Source organism: Dasypus novemcinctus, chromosome 11 (assembly GCF_030445035.2).
Source record: "Dasypus novemcinctus isolate mDasNov1 chromosome 11, mDasNov1.1.hap2, whole genome shotgun sequence".
NCBI lineage: Eukaryota > Metazoa > Chordata > Mammalia > Cingulata > Dasypodidae > Dasypus > Dasypus novemcinctus.
The window spans coordinates 52128594-52139600 of record NC_080683.1 but is presented as its reverse complement, the minus strand read 5'-3'; the positions used below and the strand labels follow the sequence as shown (position 1 = coordinate 52139600).

Genomic DNA, 11007 nt, shown 5'->3' with positions numbered 1-11007 from the left:
CTCTAAAATGGTATTACCTTTCCTTTTATAATTTCCCATATAACTGATTTCTGGATAGATTTATAAAAGCCTTTGTTATCATTTAAGAAGATGTGCTCTGCAATGGGGAAAATATTCTTCGGTATTTCATTCTTTCCTAACTCTGTTCTGGAGCAAACTTTGGCTTTTTTCCCCTCTGTATATGTAGTATTTATTACAAGCACAATTCATTTGGGAATTTAAAACATCTGTGAAATAAAAACAAATCCCAAGCCATACTTAATAATCTTGTGTAATAGTATTAGAAAAACAAGATATGTATAGCAACACAAAATATTTTTCTCATAACAAGAACATTTGCCGCCTGCTCCCCCTTTTATGCAGCACTGGGCAAGTGGTCCAGGGAAATAGACCTGGGATTTTCAATTAATGAATGACAACAGAAACAGTGATTTTTCTACCACACAACCAAAACCATGCTCTATAAAATAAGAATATATTCATTGTGTACAAATAGAGTGGCAAATGCACTCAGCAAGGTGGTAATTGAAGAGGGAGTTGTAGGAATTCTAGGTGAGGAGAATTGTGGGTGTACTTGCCATCTGTCTTCTTTAGAGTCCCAGAATAGAGTTTTAGGAGCTGTTTGTGTGATTAAGGGAGAAAGCCTGGGAAGCTGTTAAAGGGTCAGCATTTTAGGAATAAGGTGAGACTCAGAGGCAGGGTGATTAAAGAGAAAGCCACTAGGACAATGGAAAGGCACAAATTAAGGGACTCAAAATTGTCTGTGGAGAGAATAAAAATGTTTTCCCTCATGATCAGAATGAAAATGTCTTTCATGAGCTCCAAGGTAATTAGAAATTTTCACAACCCCAAAAACGAGAGGTGTCTTTGGTTGACTTTGGTTGACTTGTCTTTGGTTGACTTGCTTCACACTTTCCAGTGTAAATCAGGAGGACATGGAGACTGAAGCCTGGTGGGAAGGCTGCCCAGAGATATAAATCAGAGACACTTGAATGCCTTATGAATTCTCACCTATTATCTCATTCCTGAATCTACAGGACATCCAGGGAGAAAGATGGCTCTGTAAGGGTGAGAATGGTACTTTCAAAGTAGGGGAGAGGAAACTTTGATGTGAGCTATATGCCCCAAAGGCTTTAAAAATGCAGAAAATACCAGACAGAGAGTTCATCAGGATAACGCAAGAACGGAGTCCATGAAGAAGCCAGGAGAAAGAGCAGACCAGTCCCAAGTGCAGTACAGGACAGCACAAGGATAATTACTATGAGAGTTTCAGGAGATTTCTTAACTCTTTCAATACCTTAATGCTATTGTTTCTGTTCCCCTTTCTCATGGAATATTTTGTAGCAAAACTCTAAAATAAAAAGAATATATAATCCTTTAATTCTGGGTCACAGAAAGTCAAAGAGACTGCATCCTAATTCGATATGCAGTCTTGAGAGTCAGAGCAAATGAGAGACAGGAGAAAATGAACCAAGTTCCTGAGATCTGAGATTAATGAGAGGGTATGAGAAAAATTCCCTGGACTATAACAGTGGACCCAGGAGTTTTGCCCAGAGGAAATCCCATATAGACCAGACTGTCAAAATGATTCAAATTTAAATATTTATTATTTTTTCAGTTGAACTGTCATAACGAGACTATAATTGAATTTTTTCTATAAGATATTCTGATGTAATAATACAACTTGTTAAACTTAGTTTGAAGGTGAAAAAGAAAGCAATATCCAATTTAAGGTAAAAAATAATAGGCAATCTTAAGTTTATTTACTACATTATTTGCATTTTTTTCTCTAAAGACAACTCATTTGAATTAAGGGTTGTACCTAGAGAAGTTTAAAAAGACACCCTAGGGAAGTGGACATGGTTCAAGTGATAGAGCTTCTGTCTACCATATGGAGGGTCCAGGGTTTGATACTCAGGGCCCTCCTCACCCATGCAGTGAGCTGGCCCACGCAGTGCTGCCACATGCAAGGAGTGCCGTGTCATGCAGGGGTGCCCCCACATAGGGGTGCCCCATTTGCAAGGAGTGTGCCCCACAAGGAGAGCTGCCCCATGTTAAAAAAAAAAAAAAAATGCAGGCTACCCAGAAGTGGTGCCACACACATGGAGAGCTGATGCAGCAAGATGATGCAACAAAAAGAGACGTAGTTTCCCAGCACTGCCTGACAATGCAAGCAGACACAGAAAAACACACAGCAAATGCACTCAGAGCAGACAATGGGTGGGAAGGGGAGAGAAATAAATTTTTTAAAAATCTTAAAAAAAAAAGAAGACACCCTATTTAAGTCTGGAAGTCACCATTAAAAAGGATCAGTTCAACTTATAATTTCACAGAACCTTGAATTCATTTCTCTGGTGCACCCTTGTTTCCATATCTATGACTAGATCGAACACTCCAGGAAGATAGGAATCCCTGTATCTTAAACTTTTGTTTAAGAAGTTTTCAAAGATTGTCAATACCTTTGTTCTCAGGTATCTTTTCCTAATTATAAATTATTTCCTCATTTTAAAATATTTTTATAAGGACAAAGATTGTATGGTGTCCCTAATATACAATGAGTAAACTTAAGGAGTTAAACTATAGAGTATATACGGGAAGCAAATGTCGCTTAAGTGATTGGGTTCCTGTCTACCATATGAGAGGTCCAGGGTTGGATACCCGGGGTCTCCTGATAAAGGCAAACTGGCCTGCATGGTGAGCTAGCCCGAATGGAGAGCTGGCCCATGTGGAGTGCTGGTCCACATAGCAACCGGGCCCAACAGGAGTGCTGGCCCGTGCATGAGTGTGGCCCAAGCAGAGTTGGTGCAGCAAGATGTCAAAACAAAAAGAGACACAGAGGAGAGACATTAAGAGATTCAGCAGACCAGGGACCTGAGGTGGTCCAAGAGTTTGTGCATCTCTCTCCCACTCCAGAAGGTCCCAGGATTGGTTTCCAGTACTGCCTAAAGAGAAGATAAGAAGACACAGACAAACGCATGAGTGGACACAGACAGCAGGCATTGGAGGGGGGTGGGGATCAATCAATCAATCTTTTTTAAAAATAAAAAAAACTACAGAGTATAGGTTACTAGGAGATAGAATGTGGGTTAAGAAAGGGGAGCTGATGCTGAAAGTATGTAGAATGTTTAATAAGGGATTTGTAAATGTGGGGAAATGGTGAGAATGGATGATGACACATTATAGTATATATAATAAACACTGCTGATTTATAAATGTGATTGTGACTAAAAGAGGTTGATTACAGTGGTTAATGTCAATTGAAAGAAAGCTAGAGGATAATCTAAGGACTGTATAACAGTGATTTTGGTGGTGGATGATGATTGTGGTTAATAGTAAAAATACAAGAATGTTCCTCTATTACAATGTGTTAGGAATATGGAGATACATGGGAAAAATACAAATAATGTAACAGACTATAGTTAACAGGAACACTGTAATATTTTTACATCAATGTCAAAGAAGGTACTGCGTCACTGCTAAGGGTCAACAACAGAGGATCACTGGTGCAGGGTGTTGGTGATGAGGGGATGTATCGGGAAGGGTTTACCTGGGGCATGCCTCTAGAGCATATGAATATGTTCAAGTGTTCGGGGGTGTTGCTTTGGTGGGTGGAGACACACACAGTTACTGGAAGAATACTGAATTTCCATCCTGGGGCCTGATATATTCTTTAATATAATAGCAAGAATCCCCTGAGAACATGGGCAGTACCCAGTGAAGGAAGACAGACCATTATGCCAGGCCCTTGATATTGATGGTTGCTCTTATGAACCTTTTACTTTGAAAGTGAAACTTAACCTAGTATTATATGTTTCCTAAGAGTTATCTCCTGAAAACCTCCTTGGTGCTCAATGTGGCCTCTCTCAAAGCCAAACTCAGCATGTAAACCCACATGACTCCCAGGGATGAGCCTCCCTGGCACTGAGGGATTATTACCAAGTGCCATCTAGTAATACATCTGGAAAAAGACTTTGACCTAAATGGGAAAATATTAAATATAAATGAATTTTTAAGGCTAAGAAATTTCAAAGTGAGTCAGGAAGTAAGAAGTTATGCTTTGTGCAAGTCTCAGCAGGATCTCATTGCCTGCCACAGTAAACAGTACCTCAAACAGCAGGGCTCCCAAAGGCTCCAGAGATATCCAGACACTATAAGCCAGGCAGAGAAACTCCAGAATTCAGCTCCCTGCTGGTGGGCCTTACTTTGGAATTTATGTGCCCCAGTGTAACAGAGTTAGACCTATTTATAGTTTCCCTCCACATGGCTCTTCTGCCCCTTTTATTTGAACCTATAATTAGCACTACACTTGTTAAACATATGTCCCAGAGATTTAAATCTTTGGTCCATTCATGTGCCAGTTGAGTCCTGAATCTCGGCAGAGTTGCAACACCTACGCTCCACTTCACTGGACTCACCCAGGACGACTAACAAGGAGATGATGATGGAAAACTCCCATCCCAAGGAACAAAGAGTGTCTGCAACTCCAAGCAAGGTATTTACATCCATCTGCCCCATAGGATCTAAGCCCCCTCTCAATTAGAAACAGAGTGGACATTACCATGCCCAAATCTTCAAGACTGGGGAATGAACAATAGACTACAGTACACTTATTATTATTCTGTTATAAACTTATTACTATTCTGGCAATGGAAGAACTTTTATCATTGATATAAAGGCAGTGGCCGGTAGAGGTTCTAAGAGGAGAGAGAGGGAAGAATAGGTGTAATATGGGGGCATTTTTGGGACATTGGAATTTTCCTGCATGACATTGCAATGATGGATACAGGCCATTATAGCCATTATACATTTTGTCATAAGCTATAAAATTGTGCAGGACAGAGTGGAAACTATAATGTAAACTATAGCCCATGGTTAGTAGCAATGCTTCAATATGTATTCACCAAATGTAACAAATGTACCTCACTAATGAAAGATGTTATTATTCTGGGAAAGTGTGGGAGGGAGAGGGATAGGCATATGGGAATCCCCTATATTTTTTATGCAACATTTATGTAATCTAAAGCTTCTTTAAAAATAAAAAAAAAATTTTTTAATAATGAAGGGATGTAAGGGGGTGTATTAATCAGCCAAACGGGTGTTGATGCAAAATACCAGAAATTGGTTGGTTTTTATAAAGGGTATTTATTTGGGGTAGGAGCTTACAGATACCAGGCCATAAAGCATAAGTTACTTCCCTCACCAAAGTCTATTTTCATGTGTTGGATGTCGATGGTTGTGAGGGTTCAGGCTTCCTGGATTCCTCCCTTCCTGGGGCTGGCTTCTCTTTCCTCTGTGAGTTTACTTCCTGGGGTTCCAGCTTAAGGCTTCAGCATCAAAATCCAACATCAAAACTTCAACATCAAAAACCCTTAACTCTGTCCTTTGCCATGCCTTTTATCTCTGAGTCCCCACCTACCAAAGGGTGGGGACTCAAGGCCCTACTGGCACAAGAGGTTTACGTGATTACTTGATCAAGTAAACCTATGAATCCAATATAATCTAATAGGCCCAGAGGAAAAGATCAGTTTACAAACATAATCCAATATTTCCTTTTGGAATTCATCTATAATACCAAATGGCTGCAGGGGGTATGAGATTTTTCCCTTTTGGAGTAATGAAAGCATTCTGAAATGGACTGAGCGGATGATAGCACAACCCTGTGATGAAACAGAAAGCAATGGAGTGTAAACTTTGGATGGATTTTACAAGGGAGGGAACCATATAACACAGTGAATCCCATGGTGAATGATGAACTGTAGTTAACAGTGCAAATATAGGAACATTCTTTCATGAACTATAATAAATATACAATACTAATACATGTAGTTAATAATAGGATGGTTTGTGTGAAAATACACCAAATATAAGCTATGTGCTATAGGTAGCTACTGCTACCTATAGTAATATTATGGCGATGTTCTTTCATCATTTGTAACAAATGTATCAACAATGTAAGATGTTGGTGGTGGGTGATGTATGGGAATCTCATATTGCATGCATGATTGTTTTGTTAACTCATAACTTCTCAAAAAAATAAAGTGCTATGGAGTAAAAAAACCCATCTTTACATATTTTCTTCACTGTTTAAAATCCCTTATAATTTAGAGGCAATGCCATTTGATCCTATATATAATTACTCTGACTGTATTTGTATAATTTTCTGAGACTTTTTAGCAAACTAATATTTCTGCCATTTCTTTTTTATTGTGGTAACATATATATAATAAATGTGACATTTTAACCATTTTTAAATGTACTATTCAGTGGCATTAATTAGTTGTACAATGTCGTGCTATCATTACCACCCTCTATTACTAAAATTTTTTCATCAAAAGAAACAGAAACTCTTTACCCATTGTATCAGTCTGCCAAAGTGGTGCTGATGCAAAGTACCAGAAAATCTGTTGGCTTTTTAAAAAATTTTTAAATAAAAAAAAAAGTCCTTTATTCCCTTCCCCATCCCATCCCCACCCTACCCTGCTGTTTTTGCTGTCTGCATTCATTCATTGTGTGATCTTCTGTGCCTGTATTCTATTGTATGGATATACCACATTTTGTTTATCCAAAATTCTGTTGATGGATTGTTTCCACCTTTTGACTATTGTGAATAATGCTGCTATGAACATTGACGTACAAATATCTGTTCAAGTCCCTGCTTTCTGTTCTTTGGGGCTATATCCTAAGAGTAAAATTGCCAAGGCATATGGTAATTCTATTTTTAACTTTTTGAGGAACTGCCAAACTTTCTTCCATAGTGGCAGCATCATTTTACATTCTCACCAGTGGTACATAAATTATGCCCAATTTCTCCACGTTCTAATCACCACTGGTTATTTTCTGTTTTTAAATAATAGCCATCCTAGTGGGTGTGACATAGTGTCTCATTGTATTCTGATTTGCATTCCCCTAACGGCTAATGATGTTGATATTGAGCATCTTTTCATATCTTTCTGCCATTTCTTGTGGGAAGTGTTATCTTTGAAGATTTTTGCATATGTGAAATTTTGTGAGATATTTTGTTTTATTATCCTGTCCTTTATAAAAATATCATAAGCAAAACTTTTTCCACTTTATCTTACAACTTTTTCTTTCCCTTGCTCTATAAGATGTACATTTTATAATATAACCACATTATGCAAATTCCCAGCCTCCTTCTATAACTAAAAGAATGTATATAGTTTTATAATTAAAGCTTTTGTAGGTGGATTATTATTAGTCTAGTTGATATAAAGGCCCCATTTCAGAAGCTTTAGTTTTACATTAGAAATGATAACAGGCAAGAGGATTACTTGTCAAATTTTCTTTATAATTTCTACTACAAGTACTTAATATTTGTATCTTTTTTCTGTCTTTTGTAACAATACATTTTAAATGTTTTGTTTCATTTTGTTTCATGATAAATACCATTACATAGTATTATTAAAGCAAAATAACAACAAAAGTTAAGGAAAAAATTTAGAGGAACAACATTAGTCTTAATTCCCTCAATTTAACCACAAACATTTTCAATCATGCAAGTTGACATAAATGTTTTAACAAAATAGAATCATGGTGTAATGCTTTTTTTTTTACTTGCTAGCTTATCATAAACATTGCCTAATAATCATTTTATAACAATTGTATAATGTTTCATTGGGTTTGTTACCTATTCCTTTGTATGCATATTCAAGATTGTCCCCCATTTCTTTATTATTTTCTAATATTGTTGTGAATATCTTCATGCAGATAGCTTTTTTCCACTTTTAGATTGTTTCCTCAGGAATAAGAAAACTGCATCAAAAGGTAAGGACATTTTGAGGGTTTCTGAGAAAAATTATTTATTGCTTTCCAAAATGTGTCAATTTACATGGTCACCTTTGATAAAAATGTACTAGTTAAACATAACCTTACACTAAGCAGGGGGTATTATTCTTTTAAATGCTTTACTTTGCATAAATTTTTTAATGAGATTTGAATATTTTCCTCCCCTTATTACTTTGTACTGCAACATCTATGATTTATCAGTTCATGTTCTTTGTCCATTTATTAACTGAAGTTTTTTTTTTCCACTGTTTTTCCAAAACTTTGATCGAGTACCACGGTGGATATCTGTTACCAAGATGTACCAACTTTTCAGTCTTTCCTTTAGTTTTGCAAACAACATCATATAATTTAATTCCAACAAATTTCAAAGTACTTTTTTTGTCATTAACTTGGTTAGAGCTGATTTCTACAAACATTATAAAATCAATCCTTAGTCAAATTTTATGTAAATGTTTCCCAGCTAATCGACAACTTTTTGAATTTTATTTTTTCACTGTTTAGAAGTTTTCAATTTTGTAGTCAAGTCTCTTAATCTTTGCATATGACTTTTTTCTATTCCTTTGAAGCTAAACACAGCAGTCTAATAATTTTCTTTCTATTTTGATAATTTCTAAATTGCTCCAAATTATGCCCAATTTTTCATTATTCCTGTATACTTAATTTAGATTAATTAATATGCTTTTATATAACTTCCAGTTTCTAGGTCTCTGAAAGTGTTTGATTTTATGGAATAACAGCTACTTTCTATTTGTGAAGAATCCATTCTAAAGCTCCTAAGGTTAATGATGTTCTAGAAATACTATATTTTAGGAAGAGAGGAAGTAGCTGAAGCATGTGCACAGCTATTCCTTGTTTTCCTCTCTCTTTTCATTTCTTATCTCCTTCTTCTTCTTCTTGGTGGAGCAAGCATAAGCATCTAAGAGGAGGCAGGAGAGTAGATCTGGATTGTCATCTGGGAAGGCAGCAACGGCCTGTGCTGGGAAGAATGTCCAAGTCAGGAGCAAGGACTAAATGGGAGAGTGTGGAATATGAGAGAGCTCACTAAGAGTAATGGCATAAGAGTATTGAAGTCCACTCTGGGCCACATGCCACCCTGGAAGCTTAAAGTACAGATATAACAAAATAATAATTTAAAACCCTTTTTTCACATAAAATTTTACACAGAGGCCCAATACCTAGTAGGTAGCAGCAGATGTGCACTGATTGAAACCCAACGCCATCTGACTCCTTATCCTGCAACGATCCTTATGACACCTCCTTGGAGCTCTAGGATTCTGCAGAACAGGATTAGAAAACAACTGGTTTAAGGAAAAAGAGGCATCAAACATCATCACGATTTGTGCTCAAGTGACTATAGCTAACAAGAGCTTAAATATTTAACACCTCTATCCAAAGAAGTTTTAGGCAGAATAGGGATCAAACAAATTGCACCACAATGGAGGAATTTCATAAATCAGTGAGTAAGTTCAAGAATTGGAGGAAAGGGTGCAGTGGCAAGCATAGAACAAATTCAATGGTACTAAAATCATGTCAGGTGTTCTGTCACCTATTCCCTAGATGAAGTGATGGCCATGGACAATTTATCGTGAGTCATCATTATCAAATGACAATACTATTTTAGGATCCCTCAGTGCACATGCATACAAATTAATCTTCATTTTACCATATGTGGCAGAGGCCACCTTATGAATATACTAATAAAAAACATAATATTTGAAATGATTTCCAAAAAAGACTAGGAGAGGAGAATAAAATTTGAAGACAATGATGGCAAGCTAGAAAGAAGAATTTAAGATTTTTTCCAATCCAATCAAAACAAGGTAACATAGGAAAATGGCAAGTGGTGATTATTTAGCATCTGAGAACCTGACAGAGAATATTGTTTGTACTCTCAGCCAAGGAACTGAATGTTCCATCATGTCACTGAAGAAGGAAATGTCACCTGGTGGAATTAATAGCTGATAAATTTAGAGCAAGTAGAAGAAACCATTATTTTGTATCACATTTAGCCAACCTGTAAAACCCAATGCCACAGGAGGTTACGGAGTTGAATACTGTAGTTGGATTTAAATCAGAATGAATAACTTTATGACTAATAAATGCCAGTTCCAGTTTTTCATGCTAAGATAAAAGAGGCACTCAAAGTACATATTTCAGAGCACAGATCAATTGCTGCAGGGGTCAAAAGCAAGGAACATTCCCTTATAAACATTGATAAATAATTAGCCACATGGAACACAGGAAACATTTTTACCTTTCTTTCAAAAACAGGTATTGCTCCCTTCAGAAACAGAGTCAGACGTTTCCTGGCCCAGAGAGAGGCTGCTTTGGGATTGATCCAGGAAGGACGGTAAGTGAGATGCCTGTGCAGAGATTCCACAGCCATGAGCTGCTAACAACAGACAAGTAAAGAAACAAGCATTAGTGATGACTTTTCCCTTGCCATCCTTAGTTACCACTTCACCACCTCAGCTACTGTCATCCTGGGGGTCCATGCAGCCCTAAACGCTTGGCCTCACCTCTCATGGGTCTCACTTTCTGCTAGTTCCCTGATAGCCGTACTGCCAATAACCAAAGGAGATTCTCTGTTTCTCAGTGTTTGCTCAGAGTTGCCATACATTCTCCATCCTGATGATCTGATCGTGAAGAAAGATGAAGGATCCCTTGACACTTTCTCTTTATGCAGAGGTTAAAAAATGAAATGCTTTCGGAGTCCAGGCAGGTAACATTGTGTGCAGTGGCCCAAGAATAAGGAAATACACTTATTTTATATATATATATATAGTATATTTTCACTAAACTAGAACTAAATTGAAAGTGTGTTACCTAATGTAAACAGATCTGATGTTTTAGATTATATATTAAATTCAAAATAAAAAGTTTAACTGAAAAATTTCTAACTCTAACCGTTTTGATTTAGAATTAGAAGACTATCATCTTTTTTTTCTGCGCAAGATATACTAGGCCTTGTCTTTTTCTTTGGAATGTACAATATAGATTTTGGCCTTGAATCCCTTAACTGAGAACACTATTTAGTTGTATTTCATTTCATAATGGAGAACAGATGTTCTTAAATGTAGGTACTTCCAAACATAGTTTGGTTTTATAATTAGAGTTACTACTCCCAAGATATTTGAAAAAATCTAATCTTCCAATAGCATCATATTTACCTTTCAGTATTATATCATACTGCTATATGAGTTT

The 11007-nt window shown here is 36.7% G+C and overlaps 1 long non-coding RNA gene across 2 annotated transcripts; it reads right to left on the bottom strand.

The window, feature by feature from the left end:
• Positions 1 to 5122: 5122 nt before the first annotated feature.
• Positions 5123 to 10190, bottom strand: LOC139439994 (uncharacterized). Of its 2 annotated transcripts, XR_011650083.1 has the most exons (3): positions 10058 to 10190; positions 8979 to 9077; positions 7338 to 8779 (listed from the first exon to the last, which is right to left on the bottom strand). It is a non-coding gene; the product is annotated as an uncharacterized lncRNA (long non-coding RNA). The 2 variants fall into 2 exon arrangements; XR_011650082.1 differs by having other exon boundaries at positions 5123 to 9077.
• Between the last annotated feature and the right edge of the window lie 817 nt (positions 10191 to 11007).